Source organism: Manis pentadactyla, chromosome 3 (genome assembly GCF_030020395.1).
Source record: "Manis pentadactyla isolate mManPen7 chromosome 3, mManPen7.hap1, whole genome shotgun sequence".
In the NCBI taxonomy this organism is placed as follows: domain Eukaryota; kingdom Metazoa; phylum Chordata; class Mammalia; order Pholidota; family Manidae; genus Manis; species Manis pentadactyla.
The window spans coordinates 6,565,817-6,588,896 of NC_080021.1; positions in this window are offsets into that span (position 1 = coordinate 6,565,817).

Consider the following 23,080-nt stretch of genomic DNA (forward strand, 5'->3'; position numbering starts at 1 on the left):
TTCGCCACCTGAAAGGCGGCTGCCATTCCCTGCTACTCTCGCTTTAATAAATGCTTTCATTGCCTGCATTCATCTGACCCGCTCCAGAGTTCTTTCTCATTCAGTCAAAACCCTTCCCCATCCAGGTTGAGGTTTTACCTGGTGCACAGGGAGAGACCTCCCCAGACACAATTTGCAGGCAACAATGGGATTGGTAGCCAGATCTAACAAATAAAAATAAAGAACTCCAAACTAAATTTGAATTTCAGATGAACAATTTTTTTTTTTTAGTATAAGTGCCATATAATTAGAACATACTTATGCTTAACAAAGTCAATTGTTTATCTCAAATTCAAAATAACTGTTTAGCCTGTATTATATCTGATAATCTTAAAACTGGGTCAAGGACAATGAACTTCCTAATAACCAACCCAGTCAATTTTGTCTTAATGTTCCTTGTTTGCACTTGGTGTCTTGCCAATGGGTTTCAGCCCCAGACAAGTTCACTATGGATTCAATGAGACCAAAGAAATGACAATAGAACGTTCTTGGGGTGAAAGGGTTATACCCAACTTTATTCCCGCAGTGGCAGGTCAGTCACTAGAATCCCATTCACTCAGAGCAAGTCTGCAGGCAGCAAGCTGCTCTCCGCCTCTGGGCCTCTCCACCCCCGCAGCCATCTCAGCCTCTGTCCTGGGCGCTGCCACCACTCCAGCCTCTGCTCTCTTGCAGCTCTGCAGCAACCATGCCACTGTGTCACCCAGAGCACTGGGTGGAGCTCTTTATTTAGAGTCAATAACAATGTATTGCCCACACATGTGCAATGAGCTAGCCAACCAGGGCCAGGTGAGAATCCTGGCCACAGGAAACTTCACTTAATCTACACTCCACCCCTCCAGAATTCTTGCCTCTCAATCTATGTGCCCTCAATCCTCTGCAATGGTCCCTGTGCAAGGAACCTGAAACATTGTAAAAGAACCATGGGTGGGTCTTACAATACTCACCTTCTTCAGCCTCTCCAGCAGAAAGTCTTGCAGACACACAGACCAATCTTGTTGCTTTATCTCTGCCTCTGCTTCGTCCTCAGCAGCTGGAACTGCTGCTCTGGTCTCAGTTGCTGACACAGCTCCAGGCACCCAATTTCTTTCTGTCTGCTCCTGCCTTTTCAAACCAACCCACATCTGGGTCCTCAGGACCTTTACAGGGCCTTTTAAATTCCTTCTTCGAGAAGCAGATTGTATTTCCTTTTTGTACTTGAGCCTGAGGATAGAAGCAGAGCATGCAGTGCTCCACGACGTGAGGAGGGGGCTGCACCTCTTCTGGAAGACCCTGTGGTTGCCAAGTCCTTTGGGCTCTCCACCAGCTTTCAGGTTGGGTTTCAACTGAGGAGGGGCTGATGCCTCGGGCACCAGCAGGGCCTCCACCCCCACCTGTTCATCAAACCCCTGCTCCTCCATTTCTGGGGCTGGCGGCTCCACTACATCTTTCACTTGCCCTATGGCACCTGGCAGACTGCACTCCCATGCTGCTCCTTCTTGGGCCACTTCTCCTTCCTGTGCTGCTGCTTCTTGGGCTACCATGACATCCTTTACTATTTTACTATTTCCACAGCACTTCATGGTGACACCATTTCAGTAAACAGCAAATTTTCTTTCTCTTGGGGTGGACTTCAGTCCTCCATCCCTTCCCAGTACCACAGGTCCACTGGGGGCCACACGAATGTCTCCCTGTCCATAGGTGCAGTCTGTTGATAGACTCTTCTCATGAGGGAAGGCTTTTCTTTTCCTTGATCAACAATGAATCCTTCTGACTACTGCCAATTGTCTTGCCAACAGGTTTCAGCACTGGGCAAGTTCACTATGGATTCAATGAGACCAAAGAAATGATAGTAGAACATTCTTGGGGTAAAAGGGTTATACCCACCTTTATTCCCATGGTGGCAGTCAATCACTAGAATCCCATCCACTCAGAGCGAGTCTGCAGGCAGCAAGCCAGTCTCTGCCTCAGGGCCTCTCAACCTCCGCAGCCTTCTCAGTCTCTGTCCTCGGTACTGCCACAGCTCGTTTTTGTCTTTGCTCAACTGCAGCCTCGCAGCCGTGACACCTGTTTCCCAGAACACAGGGCAGAGCTCTTTATATAGAGTCAATAACAATGTATTGACCACACATGTGTAGTGAGGTAGCCAATCAGGGCCAGGTGAGAATCCTGGCCACAGGAACCTTCACTTATCCACAATTGGTATAACCTGGATTGAGAAATATTGGTTTGCCCAGCTATGGGAATGAAAAAGAGCATTCCTATGAAAACTTTGTAAACCAAAATGGCATAAAGTTATTAGCAGTCATTTATAGGGAAAATACTGACATCCCTAGACCCAAAAATACCCTCTCTTAGGCATTTCTGATAGCTTAGGATGAATGCACAAAATTGAGATCAAGCACAGGTGCTCACAGCCCCCCTGGAAGCTATGGCAGAGAGGTGCTGAGTGTGTTCCTGGGAAAGGAGCTTGGTGGCGCCACTTGTTGATCAGGGTGTATGCTGCCACTATCGTTACCCACTGCAAAAGAATGCAGAACGCTGTTTTCACTTTTCACCTTTTCCCATAAATATAAAAATCTTCCTCAGATGACTTTTGCTTAGTGAAAACAGATGCTAATATAGATCTTTCATAAAAGCTAAGAGGCTTAATGCAAACTTTCATAAAGCAGGGGATACCTCTATCTGTAGAAGGGAAATTCAAGTAAACTCATGTGAAGGGTATTTATTGTACCACCTTGAAAACTTTTATTATTATTATTATTATTAATTATTATTACTGTGTTAACTATATTTTCTTATTTTCTGTAACTCTGGCATCTGGGTCCCTGCTAAGTGGGAGGACACTCCCCTCCAGAGCTAGCCAGTTCTTAGAAACCACAAATAAGTAGCCTGTGAAGCCCCTTTTCACATGCAAACCAATCAGTCCAGAGCCCATCCCACCACTACCCCCTTACTTAGCTCTCATGCATCACCCCCTTCACACCAGGGCCAGGAACAGGCAACTCAGAAAGTCCTTATACCCCAGAGATCACTGTTACCATTCAAACTAGCCAACCTGAGCCTTTTTACCCTGTCCCCAAAATTCTTTCCCTTGGAGACCATAATAAAGGCTTTTCCCCCATTTTCCTTTCATTCCCTCTGTCCCTGACTGGCCCTGGTACACCCCTGCCTGGGGGTGTGCCCCCTCTTTCTAGGAATCTATGAGTGTAACACCTTCTTCTTTCATGACAGTCATTTCTGTGTCTATGCATCTTATTTTACTTGATTAAAGCAAAACATGAGTGCATTTTAAAGCAATTATACTACTATGAGAAAATTAAAATCCCCTTTTAAAGTACTAAAAATGTTAATTTTTAGTTCTCTCGGAAAGAACATATCATATTATTCATTCACGGAAGAGCTACAAGTGTATAGTAGTCATGTTCTGAAGAAAAATGTAGGAGGCCTAACACTGAGCCTTGGTCCCATCATAAGCTGTGTGATTTTATCAAGTCACATGTGTCTACCTCTGTAATTTAGATAAAGCACAACACAAAACAAGAGAACATAAAACACCATTAAACAGAGCACTCCACCCATATGGCAATATAGGAAGACACTTCCTTCTCACTTGTGCAATTCTGAACCTTCACACCTGGCTGGCATGCTGCCTAGCACAATCTTCCCCCATTCTACCACAGCTAGCCACTACTTCCTATCCTGTATTTGCATGTTGGCTTGACTACTTACGTGCATATGAGATATTCTCTCAATGTGTTCTCTTAATGCATGTAATTGCCCCACCACTGTTTTAACCATAGTTGTTTTAATTTCATCCATAAGCAGCATGTCTTTCAGGTATGTTACTGGAATGAAATTAAAAGCACTCTTATTTTTATTCTATCATCCCCTTAAAATTCATTCAGAGAGGAAAGCCTTTTTTCTTGTATTAATTGAAAAACATAAATGGACAGACTTCATGACTTTTCTGCTCACTATTGGTTAGGTCACACTTTTAAAGTCATTTTAAGTCATAAAATACTCTTACTCTAAGACACTCTGCAATTACAATGCCCAGCTCTCCGTCAGAAGCCAAAATCTAGACGGGCTGTAAACGTCTATATTCCCTCCCTTTTCAGGCTGTGCTGTGATAGCCTGGCATTGTGCAGCTGATGGGAGAGGTGGACGGTGTCCTTCTGCCTCCTCACTTTCTCTCTTGCTCTCCTGATGGTTGTTAGGTTGAAGCCTGGGCAAGAGGGAGGGGAAAGAGGGAAAGCCAGTCCATACTGAATGATCGGTTTCTACTTTCTGGGGAGATGTGAAAGGTTTTTCTCTGATGAGCCATTGCCGGAAATGGTTCTCTCTTTGATGTAAGTTCCTTTGCTATGGGTAGATGCATTAGTGGTCCAAGTCAGGTCTCCAAAATAGGTGAGAATCAGAGCCCTTGACCAGCTCTATTCAATCCCCCTCCCAAATCCTCTATTTTATGTGTGATTTGCCTATATATCCCACTGGACATACTGTTCATACTCCATAGCTTTCCTATTGGTTATAGAGGATTGGTGTGTGTAGTGTGTGATCTGAGAATGTCTAGTACATATTTTATGAATTAATTAATTAAACATTTTTGTTTATAACAAGTCATTAAAACTTAATAACTATCCAAGCAAAAACAAATGGGCATAAAGATGATTTACTTACAAAGTGTCAAAGTCAGCTTCCTCAGATTTTGCCTTCCTAAAAATATACAATGGTTTTTAGGGGTAAATATTGAATATAAAGGATGTTTTATTTAGATCAGTTGTCAAAGTGCCAAAAAGATCACTATGAAAATCGGATTGAAGAACATAAAATAATAATAGTTCACTCCAAAAATTATACAAATGACTGACCAATGCTAAAGATTCAATCTCATGAGTGTACCTATTTCCTCAAAAGAGAGTCTTGATTTTGAGAGAATATCTGTTAGCTGTGGTAGCCTTTGTTAGTGAAAGAGTAGATCATTGCAAACAAACTCTCTGAAAAACAAATTTATCTTTAATTTCATAAATCTATTTCTCAGAATGCAACCCAAAGAATTCAGTTAAAATACTTTTAAAACAAAGATTGATATGGAAGTATATTGACTACATCATAATGCATAGCATATAATATTGAAAAACAAGGAAATATTTAAACATATTATGCTGAATTCATATAATGAAATATTACATAACTTTTTCATATGATGAAATATTACATAACTTTTAAAAATGTTGACCCTACCAGCACTAAATTGCTGCTTCAGTGACTCCAAATTTATACTTTATTTGATGTATGCATGTGTGCACCTTTATGAGGTTTGGAAGTGTTAGTGTAGAAGGGGCCACAGATGTAGTCTATCTATGTATTAAACACTGACTTTTTTCCTTATTGTATTGTATTGTATCATATTATATTGTGTTCTTTTGTATTTCATAATCCTTACAACATCCTGTGAGTCAGGTTTCAGACTCATTGTATATATTAAAGAATCACATAACAATTTAATGATAGAAACCAAACTTTAACTAAAGTCTCAGTCTCCAAGTAAATTTATTCATGCTGTCATTTGGTGGATTTTTAAATTTTGCTAATTCCCACTGTGCTAAGTTTCTAAGGGAGAAACAAGCAAATAAAACAGTCTCCTCCCTTAGAAAGTTTTACTAGGCAACAAAGGTATGTGACCAATGGCTGCAGTAGAGTGAAGTAAAGTTAAATAAAATGCCTGCTATAAGATAGAATGACGTGTTGAGGATAGAAATCATCAAATGTGCGTGTTCCTTCCCTTGGAGTCATGTGTCTTTGAGTTAGTTGTCAGATACCATGGGGTTATGATTTTTAAACTGGAATGATACCAACTTCATGAAGCATTCTAGTGATTAACAGAGGTCATCATTGTAATTAAACTAGCACCATGTCTGATCATAAGTGGACAGTAAATGTGAATCATTTCCCCTTTGCTGTGGACCACAGATGCACCTACCAGTTCCTGGACCCACAAATCAGCTCAAGTATGTGAAGGCAAAAAGGTCAAAATGTAGAACATCAATCAAATAAAATTGCAGAAAGAATTACAAGATATTATTCCAGATCCAAATTGGTCTCCATTTATTTGACAGATTGACACCTTGTAAATATGTCACTTGTCATAACGGGGCTGTCAGAACCACAGCTTGGCCTCACACAAATGGCTGCTCTAATACAGTTACCTGCTGGCGCTTTCCTTCTGCACGGATACATGCTGGTTTTATATCCAGTACTCTAGAGCATCCTCATGGATATCAGGGGATTCTAGGCAGTCCGGTAGAGTAGTTCCGTCCTTGGATTTACTTTGTAGGGTTCCTTGATCCTTCACTGAGGGGGATAATGAGCTTCTGTGTCAGTGCATTGAATACCGAGTTCACATTCAGTAAGATTTCCCTTACTTCCTAGGTAAGATGGCAATGAGCCCAGGTATCTCTGTTTCCTTCTCCCGTCCCAATTTCAAATAGGATGGCAAAAAGAAGATATAAAGATGGGAGTAAAGTGTGTGCCAGGGGAGGTAACTGTATTAAATCTTGGGAATGTTATGAAAGCAACAAAAACTGCCACTGATTGCTAAGATAAATGGGTGATTACCTTGCTTGGGAGGAAGTTATAACATTCCAATTCATTAGTCTTTCTGAGAAAGGACAATATAGTAAAGAGCTGGGTGAAAGTCACCCAGGGCAAACCATTTTGCAGCTCTCACTTTGAGAAAAGGTGGGAGGCAAACATTTGGAGGGTAACTCCCACCTGCCTAGAGCAAGGTCCAAGGATCACGCTCGGTGTGGGTGCGGGAGTGTGGGAGGGAAGTGGGATGGGACTGAAAGAGGACAAATAGAAAACAAGGGAAGGGGATGGGAGCCCTCAGCACATAGCTAATATTTACAACTTCCTGTGAGCATGGACAGCTGATCTTTATTAAATACAGCAAAGAAAAAACAGGCAAATAGCATTGCAGACTATGTGATTTCAAATATCTCTCAACTTCCATTAGCTGATGCAATTCTGAACTCCTTCACATTCACAATATTCTAAACAATCCAATCATAAAGGAAGTAGCATCTAATCCCATATTAATAGTTGGCAAAATCTACTTTAAAAGGTTTAGACTAAGGCTGTTGACTGAGGACCTGGCTCCCTGCTGGCTGCCCTCAGTTCTTTGGCCTGTATAGCCCACCAGCATGGCAGCTTGCTTCATCAGAACCAGCAAAAAAGTGTGCCTGCTAGTGAGATGGAAATCAGTCTTTTGTAACCTAATCCCATAAAAGGCATCATGGATGTATTCTGTTGATTAGAAACAAGTTATAAAGCCAGTCCACGCTCAGAGGATGCTATAACAAGAACATGGACGGTGAGTAACAAAAGGTGGGGATTGGTGGGTGCCGTCTTACAAGTCTTCATATAACATCAGCCATTAGGGAATGCAAATTAAAATCAGTGAAATACCAATTCACAACCACTGAATGGCTAAAATTAAAAAGACACTAAATGTTGATGGCTATGTGGAGCAGCTGTGACTCTCATACATTGGTGGTGGGCATGGGAAATGGTACACTACAAAGGCAAAACAGTTTAGCAGTTTTTAGAAAGTCAAGCAAACATTTATATTATAATCCACAAATTGAATTTGATGTACTTACTTAAGAGAATTAAATATGCATGTCCCAAAAAGATCTGTACATAGATATTTATAGTGGTTTTATTCATAATATCAGGAAACTGAAAATTATTCAAATGTACTCAATGGGTAAAAGATTAGTAAAATACTACTAAGAAGTAAAAGCAACAAGGTACTGATACATGCAATACCATAGGTAAACCACAAAATGTTATGGTGAATGAAAGAACCCAGCTGTAAAAGAGAATATCTTACAGGATTCCACATTATGAAGTTCAAGAAGAGGAAAAATTAAGTTTTATGGGAAGAGTCAGATTTTGGGACAATTTGACTGGAAAGGAGAATAAGGTGATTTTTTTGAGTGATGGAAATGTTTTATAATTTAAATGCAATGGTGTTAAATAGGTATTTATATTTATCAAGCTCAGAAGACTGTATGTAATAAATTGATAAAATATAAACATATAAATCATATTTCCATAAAGTTACCTTAAAAACTATATAGATGATTACAAAAACACAAATCTGAAAGAGAAAACACATCTCAGTAAAAGATAAATAAAACGAACAGAATCTTAGAAACTTGAATTAAAAGTTGTCTACATTATCTTAGAAAAGATACACAGGTTAACAATGGGTGGGAGGGAGAGGGACAGATAGCCTGGCTTTGTGCTAACATTATTTTTAACATTCAACACCAGAAGACAGTAAGATACCAACTAACAGAGTGTGGAAACACCAAATGTATTATTAGACAAGTGGCCATTGATGTGTCAGTGAAATATTTTCAGATAAGCAGGGCTCGAATAGTACACTACCAATGTCTACTGCATGCATCATTAACTCCAGGCAGAGCTGTTAATATAGAACACAACATAGATCCCTCAATCAGTACAACACAGCTGCTCTAGATCATTGATGTGCCTTTACTCAAAATGTGTGTATTTTATATATGAACATCATGTATGTATGTACATATATACATAAATGTGTATATATATATATATATACACGTATTTATATACACACACATATTCTAGCTACTAAGATATGACAATCTTCAAGAAATGGAAGCAATGTATAAAATGTGTAATGAAATAAGTATATGTAAAATCATTTATATATAGATACATAATACAAACGTATATAAATATATATACTCACACTAATGTGTGAGTGTATATATAATCACATAAGTAATGTATTAGAAACATTTTACTCATAAATACCTATATCCAAAAACCTTGGTTATTTAACTAAAGAAAAAAACATAGAAGGGAGAAATATTCATGAAATTAAGTTTTTGATAAATATATCTTGTTCTCAAAAATAATTTATTTTTCTTTCCAAGACTGACAATCAAAAACCAGTGGGTCACATATACAGTTGATCCTCGAACAATGTGGTGATCAGGGGCACCAGCTCCTTGCAGAGCTGAAAATCTGTGTATAATCTTTAACTCCCCCAAAACTTAACCACTAATAGCCTACTGTTGACTGGAAGCCTAGTGAAAACATAAACAGTAGATAAATACATATTTTGTATGTTTTATGTATTATATACTGTAGTCTTACTAGAGAAAGAAAGCATTTTTGAAACTGTTACAAATTTCCAAAAAAACTTCCAATATATTTATTGAAAAAAATCCACATATAAATGGACCCATGTAGTTCAAAACTGTGTTGTTCAAAGGTCAACTGTATTAGAAAATTTAAAGGTGTATGTAAGTCAAATCCATAAAATGATGTACTTCTCAGTCAGTAGGTTCAAAGGAAATAATGCTTAAATCATGAAGCAAGACTCATAGATTATAAACAACAACAACAATATTAAGGAAAATAATTTGAAGGAGCAAAAACAACACTGAGAATTATGGAAATAAATATAAATGTTTCATCCAGTGAGACTCTTGTATGCCAAAACAATTTTCAAATACATACATTTTATAAGTAACCCAGATAAAATATAATTGTAAAACATAAGAAAGGGTAAATTATATTGTTTGTATACATAACATATGTGGGATTTTAATAACATCAAAATAAAATTTTAAGTGAAATCATACACTAAAAAATACTTTATTGATAAGATTTATAAGCTACAATAAGTATGTAATTGCCCTAAGCTGCAAAAAACCAATAGAGAATATTGAAAAGTTTAATTATTTAAATAGTATCAAAATATTTAGAAAGTCATAGTTGTCATACAAGACTTGAATTCACTTTCCTCCTAAAAAGCAAAGAATATTTAAACCTAAAATTATTGTATTCAGTAAGTATACAGATGCGTATGTAGTTAAAAAATATTAACTATGCTTTTCATATGGGTAGTCAAAATATAAACACTGAAAGTATCCAAAAATTAATAATAATTAAATATATTATAGCATGGTCCTATGAAAAGTATAACTTAATATATAAAATGTATTTAAAAAACATAAGGCTTGTTTATAATATAATAGTAAATAGAAAAGAAAATAAAAAATTAAATTGGAATCTATTATAAAAAAACTACACTTTGAAAACTTAGTAAAACAGAGCAGCTGTTTGATTTTTTGCACTTTTACATTATTGCTAGTGAGCATTGATAATGTTTTGATGTATACTGCCATTTTTCTTATTTTTGAATTCACTGTTCTTTGCCATTTGTACTATTAGTATATTAGTTACTATGCATAGTTGTTAAATGTTTAGGTTTTAAATAAAATGCATACTCAATAAGGTCTCTATAAATCTCATATTAAAGTATCCATAAATACATGTAAAAGCAAAAACAAAACAAAATCATCATAAATCAACTATACCACAAACTGAAAGGAATTTTGATATTGAATATAAACAAATTGTATTAAATTTTATGCAAATTTATTCAATAACTATACTCCCAATAATTTATATTGGTAAAATCAGAAAAGTGGAATAAGTATAAAACCAATGAAAGGATCTTTATATTATTTTTTAATATTATGAGAAATGCTTGTGATAGAAAAAGTTCAGGATGACATAATAATCATAGAATGTGAGCTCCATTCAGTAAAGAAAATATTTTAGAAGAAACTCTGAAAGTGAAATGTTTTCACTTGTCTCAATGATTTGATAGTAGATGATTTTGTTTCTGATTCTGTCAGTTTTTGATAATTTCTATATATGTTCTACAATGGGCAGTACCACTCTGATGCACAACATAATAAGGTAATCATGAAAATTACTGAAAAAGAAAAAAGAGTTGATGTTTATATATATATATATATGTATATATATAAACTATAACTTGAGATGCCTCGTAAGTGACAATAAAAATATCTCTGATTATTAAGTAGGAACTTAAGTATAGAAGAAGAGAAGTTGCAGTGTAGAGAAACTGGGACAGGAGTACTTTAGTTTGCACATATCCTCTGAGACCTAGAGGAACGCATTAGTCTACTACTCCTTTAGTCATAGAGTTATTATGAGTTATTACCTCGTTGGGGAAGAGAAAGTGAATACAGTCTTGAAAATGTCATTGAATTGCCAGATTATCAGATAACTCTATGGTTATTATTATTATTATTATTTATTTCATTTATTTTAGTATCATTAATCTACAGTTACATGAGGAACATTATGTTTACTAGACTCCCCCCAACACCAAGTCCCCCCCACCCCATTACAGTCTCCATCCATCAGCCTAGTAAGATGCTATAGAGTCGCTACTTGTCTTCTCTGTGTTGTACAGCCCTCCCCCTGCCCCCCCCCACATTATACATGCGAATCATAACGCAGCCTTTCTTTTTTCCCCCACCTTATCCCTCCCTTCTCACCCGTCCTTCCCAGTCCATTTCCCTTTGGTAACTGTTAGTACATTCTTGGATTCTGTGAGTCTGCTGTTGTTTTGCTCCTTCAGTTTTTTTCTTCGTTCTTATGCTCCACAGATGAGTGAAATCATTTGGTACTTGTCTTTCTCCTCCTGGCTATTTCACTGAGCATAATACTCTCTAGCTCCATCCATGTTGCTGAAAATGGTAGGATTTGTTTTCTTCTTATGGCTGAATAATATTCCATTGCGTATATGTACCACATCTTCTTTATCCATTCATCTACTGATGGACACTGAGGTTGCTTCCATTTCTCGGCTATTGTAAAAAGTGCTGCAATAAGGGGTGTATATGTCTTTTTCAAACTGGGCTCCTGCATTCTTAGGGTAAATTCCTAGGAGTGGAATTCCTGGGTCAAATGGTACTTCTATTTTTAGTTTTTTGAGGAACCTCTGAACTGCTTACTCCAATGGTTGAACAAATTTGCATTCCCACCAGCAGTGTAGGAGGGTTCCCCTTTCTCCACAACCTCGCTAACATTTGTTGTTGTTTGTCTTTTGGATGGTGGCAATCCTTACTGGTGTGAGGTGATATCTCATTATGATTTTAATTTGCATTTCTCTGATGACTAGCAATGTGGAGTATCTTTTCATGTGTCTGTTGGCCATCTGAATTTCTTCTTTGGGGAACTGTCTGTTCAACTCTTCTGACCATTTTATAATTGGATTATTTGCTTTTTATTTGTTGAGGTGCGTGAGCTCTTTATATATTTTGGATGTCAACCCTTTACTGGATCTGTCATTTATGAATATATTCTCCCATACTGTAGGATGCCTTTTTGTTCTATTGGTCGTGTCCTTTGCTGTACAGAAGCTTTTCAGCTTGATATAGTCCCACTTGTCCATTTTTGCTTTTGTTTCCCTTGCCTGGGGAGATATACTCATGAAGGAGTTGCTCATGTTTATGTGCAAGATATTTTTGCCTATGCTTTTTTCTAAGAGTTTTATGGTTTCATGACTTACATTCAGGTCTTTGATTCATTTCAAATTTACTTTTGTGTATGGGGTTAGACAATGATCCAGTTTCATTCTCTTACATGTAACTGTCCAGTTTTGCCAATACCAGCTGTTGAAGAGGCTGTCATTTCTCTATTGTATGTCCATGGCTCCTTTATCATATATTAACTGACCATATATGTTTGGGTTAATATCTAGACTCTCTATTCTTTTCCACTTGTCTATGGTTTTGTCCTTTTGCCAGTGCCAAATTGTCTTAATTACTGTGGCTTTGTAGTAGAGCTTGAATTGGAAGGCGAGATCCCCCCTGCTTCATTCTTACTTCTTAGGATTGCTTTGGCTATTCGGGGTCTTTTGTGGTTCCATATGAATTTTAAAACTATTTGTTCCAGTTTGTTGAAGAATGCTGTTGGTATTTTTATAGGGATTGCATTGAATCTTTAGATTGCTTTAGGCAGGATGGCCATTTTGACTATATTAATTCTTCCTAGCTGGAAGCATGGGATGAGTTTCCATTTGTTAGTGACCTCTTTAATTTCACTTAAGAGTGTCTTGTAGTTTTCAGGATCTAGGTCTATCACTTCCTTGGTTAGGTTTCTTCCTAGGTATTTTATTCTTTTTGATGGAATTGTTTTCCTGATATCTCTTTCTGCTAGTTCATCATTAGTATATAGGAATACAACAGATTTCTGTGTATTAATTTTGTATCCTGCAACTTTGATGAATTCAGATATTAGTTCTAGTAGTTTTATAGTGGAGTCTTTAGGGTTTTTTATGTACAGTATCATGTCATCTGCAAATAGTGACAGTTTGACTTCTTTATCAATCTTGAAGCCTTTTATTTCTTTGTGTTGTCTGATTGCTGTGGCTAGGACCTCCAGTACTATGTTGAATAATGGTGGGGAGAGTGGGCATCCCTGTCTTGTTCCCTATCCCAGAGGAAAAGCTTTCAGCTTCTCGCTGTTAAGTATGATGTTGGCTGTGAGTTTGTCATATATGGCCTTTATTATGTTGAGGTACTTGCCCTCTATACCCTTTTGTTGAGAGGTTTTGTCATGAATGGATGTTGAATTTTGTCAAATGTTTTTTCAGCATCTATGGAGATAATCATGTGGTTTTTGTCCTTCTTTTTGTTGATGTGGTGGATGATGTTGATGGTTTTTCGAATGTTGTACCATTGTTGCATCCCTGAGATGAATCCCACTTGATCATGGTGTATGATCCTCTTGATGTATTTTTGAATTCGGTTTGCTAATATTTTGTTGAGTATTTTTGCATCTATGTTCATCAGGGATATTGGCCTGTAATTTTCTTTTTTGGTGTGGTCTTTGCCTGCTTTTGGTATTAGAGCAATGCTGGCTTCATAGAATGAGTTTAGAAGTATTCCCTCTTCTTCCTTGTTTTGGAAAACTTTAAGGAGAATGGGTATTAGGTCTTCTCTATATGTCTGATAAAATTCAACGATGAATCCATCTGGCTGGGGGTTTTGTTCTAGGGTAGTTTTTGATTATCGATTCAATTTCATTGCTGGTAATTGGTCTGTTACATTTTCTGTTTCTTCCTTGGTCAGTATTGGGAGTTTGTATTTTTCTAGGAAGTTGTCCATTTCTTCTAGGTTTTCCATCTTGTTAGCATATAGATTCTCATAGTATTCTCTAATAATTCTTTGTATTTCTGTGGGGTCCATTGTGATTTATCCTTTCTCATTTATGATTCTGTTAATGTGTGTAGATTCTCTTTTTCTCTTAATAAGTCTGGTTAGGGGCTTATCTATTTTGTTTATTTCCACAAAGAACCACCTCGGGTTCATTGATATTTCTCTATTTTTTTTCTTCTCAATTTTATTTATTCTCTGATCTTTATTATGTCCATTCTTCTGGTGACTTTGGGCTTCACTTGTTCTTCTTTTTCCAATTTCAATAACTGTGACTTTAGACTATTCATTTGGGATTGTTCTTCCTTCTTTAAATAGGCCTGGATTGCTATATACTTCCCTCTTACAACTGCCTTTGCTGCATTCCACAGAAGCTGGCGCTTTGTGCTGTTGTTGTCATTTGTCTCCATATATTGCTTGATCTATATTTTAATTTGGTCACTGATCCATTCATTATTTAGGAACATGTTGTTAAGCCTCCATGTGCTTGTAAGCCTTTTTGTTTTCTTTGTACAATTTATTTCTAGTTTTATACTTTGTGGTCTGAGAAGTTGGTTGGTAGAATTTCAATCTTTTTGAATTTATTGAGGCTCATTTTGTGGTCTAGTATGTGGTCTATTCTGGAAGATGTTCCATGTGGACTTGAGAACAATGTGTACCCTGCTGCTTTTGTGTGTAGAGTTCTGTAGATTTCTGTTAGGTCCATCTGTTCTAGTGTGTTCTCCAGTGCCTCTGTGTCCTTACTTATTTTCTGTCTGGTAAATTTGACCTTTGGAGTGAGTGGTGTGTTGAAGTCTCCTAGGGAGAATGCATTGCATTCTATTTCCTCCTTTAATTCTGTTAGTATTTGTTTCACATATGCTGGTGCTCCTGTGTTGGGTGCATATATATTTAGAATGGTTATTATCCTCTAGTTGGGCTGAGTCTTTATCATTATGTAATGTCCTTCTTTATCTCTTGTTACTTTCTTTGTTTTAAAGTCTATTTTGAAGAGGCGGAGCCAACATGGCAGGGTGAGTAGGACAGTGGGAATCTCCTCCCAAAAACATATATACTTTTGATAATACAACAAACACAACTAGCCCTAAAAGAGAGACCAGAAGACGCAAGCCAGTGGCCAGACTGCAGCTACACCAGTGAGAACCCAGCAACTGGTGAAAGGGGTAAGATACAAGCCCCGGCCCGGCGGGACCCAAACGCCCCTCTCCCCAGCTCCCGGCGGGAGAAGAGCAGGCAGAGCGGGAGGGAGTCGGAGCCCAGGGCTGCCAAACACCCAGCCCCAGCCACCCCCACCAGAGCGCAGACACAGTGCGTGGGCGGAGGGCCCTGGATACTGGGGAAACAGGGCAGTAAGACCTCTGAGCGGGTGCCGAAGCTGATGCCCCTGTGACAAAGAAAAGCGGGGGCTTTTTGAAAGTCTTAAAGGGACAGGGACTTAACAGCTTGATGGAAACAACCCAGGTCACAGTACAGCAGCTGGAAATTACAGGGAAAACCGGGCGCACTAACCCCCTGGGCAACAGCTCTGAGACCCCTCACGGAGGTAAACAGCCAAGCAGCCCCCCATCCATTACCCCTCCGGGCGCTGGGAAAGCAGAGAAGCAGCCTGAGACAAACACCGCCCACAGAAAGGGAAATTTCTCCCTTCCGGCCAGGCAAGACACAAAGACCCACTCTACACGCAATTACCCAACACAAGCCACTAGGGGTCGCAGTTGTCCCAGTAAAGAAAGGCCAGTAGCAAGCAAAAATTTTGGCCCTCCCAGCTGACAGTCAATAGCACCTGTCAACATGAAAAGGCAAAAATATATGATCCAGACAAGACTAACCCAGACAGCTTCAGCATCTGCTACATCTTCCCCTGAGAAGGAACCTGGGGAGATAGATTTAGCCAGTCTACCTGAAAAAGAATTCAAAACAAAAGTCATAACCATGCTGATGGACTTGCAGAGAAATATGCAAGAACTAAGGAAGGAGAATTCAGAAATAAAACAAGCTCTGGAAGGACTTCAAAACAGAATGGACGAGATGCAAGAGACCACCAATGGACTAGAAAACAGAGAACAGGAATGCAGAGAAGCTGATGCAGAGAGAGATAAAAGGATCTCGAGGAATGAAAGAATTTTAAGAGAGCTGAGTGACCAAACGAAAAGGAACAATATACGAATTATAGGTATAACAGAAGAAGAAGAGAGAGAAAAGTGTATAGAAAATGTCTTTGAAGAAATAATTGCTGAAAACTTCCCCAAACTAGGGGAAGAAATGGCCTCTCAGACCACAGAAGTACACAGAACTCCCACGACAAGGGATCCAAGGAGGGCAACACCAAGACACATAATAATTAAAACGGCAAAGATCAAAGACAAGGACAAAGTATTACAAGCAGCCAGAGAGAAAAAAAAGGTTACCTACAAAGGAAAACCCATCAGGCTATCACCAGACTTCTCAACAGAAACCCTACAGGCCAGAAGAGAATGGCATGATACACTTAATGCAATGAAACAGAAGGGCCTCGAACCAAGACTACTGTATCCAGCATGAATATCATTTAAATATGAAGGAGGGATTAAACAATTCCCAGACAAGCAAAAGTTGAGGGAATTTGCCTCCCACAAACCACCTCTACAGGGCATCCTACAGGGACTGCTCTAGATGGGAGCACTCCTAAAAAGAGCACACAACAAAACACCCAACATATGAAGAAGGGAGGAGGAGGAATAAGAAGGGAGAGAAATAAAGAATCATCAGACCGTGTTTATAATAGCTCAACAAGCGAGTTAAGTTAGACAGTAAGATAGTAAAGAAGCTAACCCTAAACCTTTGGTAACCACAAACTTAAAGCCTGCAATGGCAATAAATTCATACCTTTCAATAATCACACTAAATGTAAATGGACTGAATGCACCAATCAAAAGACACAGAGTAATAGAATGGATAAAAAAGCAAGATCCATCCATATGCTGCTTACAAGAGACTCACCTCAAACCCAAAGACACGCACAGACTTAAAGTCAAGGGATGGAAAAAGATATTTCAAGCAAACAACAGAGATAAGAAAGCAGGTGTTGCAATTCTGTTATCAGACAAAACAGACTTCAAAATAAAGAAAGTAATAAAAGACAAAGAAGGACATTACATAATGATAAAGGGCTCAGTCCATCAAGAGGATACAAGCATTATAAATATATATGCACCCAATACAGGAGCACCAACATACCTGAAAAAAATATTAACAGAACTAAAGGGGGAAATAGAATGCAATGCATTCATTCTAGGAGATTTCAACACACCACTCACTCCAAAGGACAGATCCACCAGACAGAAAATAAGTAAGGACACAGAGGCACTGAACAACACACTAGAACAGATGGACCTAATAGACATCTACAGAACTCTACATCCAAAAGCAACAGGATACACATTCTTCTCAAGTGCACATGGAACATTCTCCAGAATAGACCACATACTAGGACACAAAAAGAGCCTCAGTAAATTAAAAAGATTGAAATCCTACCAACCAACTTTTCAGACCACAATGGCATTAAACTAGAAATAAACTGTTCAAAGAAAGCAAAAAGGCGCACAAACACATGGAGGCGTAACAACACGCTCCTAAATAATCAAAGGATCAATGACCAAATCAAAATGGAGATCCAGCAATATATGGAAACATATGACAACAACAACACTAAGCCCCAACTTCTGTGGGACACAGCAAAAGCAGTCTTAAGAGGAAAGTATATAGCAATCCAAGCATATTTAAAAAAGGCAGAACAAGTCCAAATGAACGGTCTAATGTCACAATTATCGAAATTAGAAAAAGAAGAACAAATGAGGCCTAAGGTCAGCAGAAGGAGGGACATAATAAAGATCAGAGAAGAAATTAATAAAATGGGAAGAATAAAACAATAGCAAAAATCAATGAAACCAAGAGCTGGTTCTTCGAGAAAGTAAACAAAATAGATAAGCCTCTAGCCAGACTTATTACGAGGAAAAGAGAGTCAACACAAATCACCAGTATCAGAAACGAGAAAGGAAAAATCACGACGGACCCCGCAGAGAAACAAAGAATTATTAGAGACTACGATGAAAACCTATATGTTAACAAGCTGGGAAACGTAGGAGAAATGGACAACTTCCTAGAAAAATACAACCTTCCAAGACTGACCCAAAAAGAAACAGAAAATCTAAACAGACCAATTACCAGTAACGAAATTGAAGCGGTAATAAAAAAACTAACAAAGAACAAAACCACTGGGCCAGATTGATTTACCTCAGCATTTTATCAGACATGCAGGGAAGACATAATACCCATTCTCCTTAAAGTTTTCCAAGAAATAGAAGAGGAGGGGATACTCCCAAACTCATTCTATGAAGCTAACATCACCCTAATACCAAAACCAGGCAAAGACACCACCAAAAAAGAAAACTATAGACCAATATCCCTGATGAACGTAGATGCAAAAATACTCAACAAAATTTTAGCAAACCGAATTCAAAAATACATCAAAAGGATCATACACCATGAACAAGTGGGATTCATCCCAGGGATGCAAGGATGGCACAACATTCAAAACTCCATCAATATCATCCACCACATCAACAAAAAGAAAGACAAAAACCACATGATCATCTCCATAGATGCTGAAAAAGCATTTGACCAAGTTCAACATCCATTCATAATAAAAACTCTCAGCAAAATGGGAATAGAGGGCAAGTACCTCAACATAATAAAGGCCATCTATGAAAAACCCACAGCCAACATTATATTGAACAGTGAGAAGCTGAAAGCATTTCCGCTGAGATCGGGAACGAGACAGGGATGCCCACTCTCCCCACTGCTTTTTAACATAGTACTGGGGGTCCTAGCCATTTCAATCAGACAAAACAAAAAAATACAAGGAATCCAGATTGGCAAAGAAGAAGTTAAACTGTCACTATTTGCAGATGACATGATACTGTACATAAAAAACCCTAAAGACTCCACCCCAGAACTACTAGAATGGATATCGGAATACAGCAAAGTTGAAGGATACAAAATCAACACACAGAAATCTGTGGCTTTCCTATATACTAACAATGAACCAACAGAAAGAGAAATCAGGAAAACAACTCCATTCACAATCGCATCAAAAAAAATAAAATACCTATGAATAAACCTAACCAAAGAAGTGAAAGACTTATATTCTGAAAACTACAAGTCACTCTTAAAAGAAATTAAAGGGGACACTAACAGATGGAAACACATCCCATGCTCATGGCTAGGAAGAATTATTATCGTCAAAATGGCCATCCTACCCAAAGCAACATACAGATTTGATGCAATCCCTATGAAAGTTCCAGCAACATTCTTCAATGAACTGGAACAAATAATTCAAAAATTCATATGGAAACACCAAAGACCCCGAATAGCCCAAGCAATCCTGAGAAAGAAGAATAAAGTAGGGGGGATCTCACTCCCCAACTTCAAGCTCTATTATAAAGCCATAGTAATCAAGACAATTTGGTACTGGCACAAGAACAGAGCCACAGTCCAATGGAACAGACTAGACAATCCAGACATTAACCCAGACATATATGGTCAATTAATATTTGATAAAGGAGCCATGGGCATACAATGGCGAAATGACAGCCTCTTCAGCAGATGGTGCTGGCAAAACTGGACAGCTACATGTAGGAGAATGAAACTGGACCATTGTCTAAGCCCATATACAAAAGTAAACTCAAAATGGATCAAACACCTGAATGTAAGTCACAAAACTATTAAACTCTTGGAAGAAAACATAGGCAAAAACCTCTTAGACATAAACATGAGTGACCTCTTCTTGAACATATCTCCCCGGGCAAGGAAAACAACAGCAAAAATGAGCAAGTGGGACTACATTAAACTGAAAAGCTTCTGTACAGCAAAAGACACCATCAATAGAACAAAAAGGAACCCTACAGTATGGGAGAATAGATTTGAAAATGATACATCCGATAAAGGCTTGACGTCCAGAATATATAAAGAGCTCACATGCCTCAACAAACAAAAACAAATAATCCAATTAAAAAATGGGCAGAGGAACTGAACAGATGGTTCTCCAAAAAAGAAATACAGATGGCCAACAGACACATGAAAAGATGCTCCACATCGCTAATTATCAGAGAAATGCAAATTAAAACTACAGTGAGGTATCACCTCACACCAGTAAGGATGGCTGCCATCCAAAAGACAAACAACAACAAATGTTGGCGAGGCTGTGGAGAAAGGGGAACCCTCCTACACTGCTGGTGGGAATGTAAATTAGTTCAACCATTGTGGAAAGCAGTATGGAGGTACATCAAAATGCTCAAAACAGGCATACCATTTGACCCAGGAATTGCACACCTAGGAATTTACCCTAAGAATGCAGCAATCAAGTATGAGAAAGACCAATGTACCCCTATGTTTATTGCAGCTCTATTTACAATAGCCCAGAATTGGAAGCAACCTAAATGTCCATCTATAGATGAATGGATAAAGAAGATGTACATATACACAATGGAATACTACTCAGCCATAAGAAAAGGGCAAATCCTACCATTTGCAGCAACATGGATGGAGCTGGAGGGTATTATGCTCAGTGAAACAAGCCAAGCAGAGAAAGAGAAATACCAAATGATTTCACTCATCTGTGGAGTATAAGAACAAAGGAAAAACTGAAGGAACAAAACAGCAGCAGAATCACAGAACTCAAGAATGGACTAAGAGGTACCAAAGGGAAAGGGACTTGGGAGGATGGGTGGGTAGGGAGGGATAAGGGGGGGGAGAAAAAGAGGGGTATTAAGATTAGCATCCATAGCAGGGTGGGAGAAAGGGGAGGGCTGTACAACACAGAGAAGACAAGTAGTGATTCTACAACATTTTGCTACGCTGATGGACAGTGACTGTAAAGGAGTATATAGGGGGGACCTGGTATAGGGGAGAGCCTAGTAAACAAAGTATTCGTCATGTAAGTGTAGATTAATGATAAAAAAAAAAAGAAAAAAAAAGCAGTTCCTGTGTGGTGACCTCCAATGAGTTCTACACAATGATATAAAGGGCATATAAAAGTGTAGGCAAAGGGTCTGTTTGTGTTTATACAGAGGATCAAAGCCTAATTTGGCTACCCCGAAAATGAACTAAGATACAATATGAAAAAGAACTTCCAACATCAGCACTCTCAGGAAGACTCATGACAGAAGATAATCAGCAAAAAAAAAAAAAAACCCCAAAAAAGATCCACGCACTGCCACAGGTGTATATGCACTCATCCCACCAGCTCCTGGACTTGCCATGGGAATGAGGAAGGAGATATCTAAGCTGGCCTGTGCATACAGTAAAACAACAAATTTGACTGGATCTATACTGTTGGAACTCAACCAAGAATTAGGAGAAGTGCAAATTGTAGCGCTCCAAAATCTTACAACCACAGACTATTTACTGTTAAAAGAACATATGGGATGTGAACAGTCCCCAGGAATGGGTTGTTCTAATTTATCTGAATTCTCTCAAACTGTTCAAGTTCAGTTGGACAATATCCACCATATCATAGATAAGTTTTCACAAATGCCTAAGGTGCCTAACTGGTTTTCTTGGTTTCACTGGAGATGGCTGGTAATTACAGGTATGCTTTGGTTATGTAACTATATTCCTATTATGTTAATGTGTGCGCACAATTTAATTAGTAGTTTAAAACCTATCAATGCTGAAGTTGCTCTCCAAGAAGATATGTCAAAACAATAATCAATCTTCCCAGGTTTTCTTCTGCCTGCTACTTCTATAGCTTTTCTTCTTCCTACCTAATTACAACCTTTAAATAGAACTCGTGCCACATGTCGAATTTACCGAGTATCATAATTCTTCCAAGTGGTAAAGACACCTCAAGACAAATGCTGGGCATAGAAGCCACAGGGCATAAATATGCAAAGAAGTAAAAAGCTAACCTTTTCAAACAATAAGGCTTCCCTCTCACTTACCAACTTAACATTTCCCTGTATGGCTCCGGAAGATGACTGGTTAGCCAGAGACGGGTAAGATTCCTCAAGGGAGGAACAACCTAAGACAGGCACAGTCACAGGGGGCCATCAGGTGAGAAAATGGGGAGCAGCAGAGGTTAGGCTTAGAACCTCCCCCCTCATGTTCTGAGAGAAATCTTCTGCATAGATGGATGTTTATGGTCCTTGTCTAGCTCGAATTAACACATAGTCTACAGGCACACACCTGATCATCTACATTTGCTCTCTTACAACACTAAACTATGTTTTCTACCTTTATCTCGTATCTACCTACCACTTCAGCATTTTATTAAAAATAATAATAATAAAGAGAGAAATGTGGTATCCACATATAAATCAAGTTTAAAAATCAAATGAATATTCATATTTGAACTGACTGTTTATAGTTCATAATGCATGAACAAAACCGAAAGCTTCTGTGATGACTGCCCTTGCACTGTTCACCATGTAACTTATTCACTACGTAAGAATTTGTTCTCCATGTAAGAACTTGTTCTTTATGCATCCGAAGATTGGAGAGTGACGAAAATTAGGCTTGGGGTGGATTAATGATTGTGCATTGAGTATTGACCCCCCTATACAGAATTTTATTGTTTTTAGCAACTATTTGATCAATAAATATGAGAGATGCCCTCAGGAAAAAAGAAAAAAAATATATATATATATAAACACACTTCCAATTGTAAAATAAATAAGTAACCGGGATGTAATGTATAGCATAAGGAATATAGTCAAAATATTGTAACAACTTGGTATGGTGATAGCTGGTACCTAGAATTATCATGTATATAAATGTTGAATCACTGTGTTGTACACCTGAAACTAATGTAATATAATACTGTGTGTCAACTACCCTTCAATAAAAAAAAAAATTAATTAATTAAAAAAAAAAAAGATATAAAGATACATAAGAGAACATAAGATTTAAGGAGCTTAATA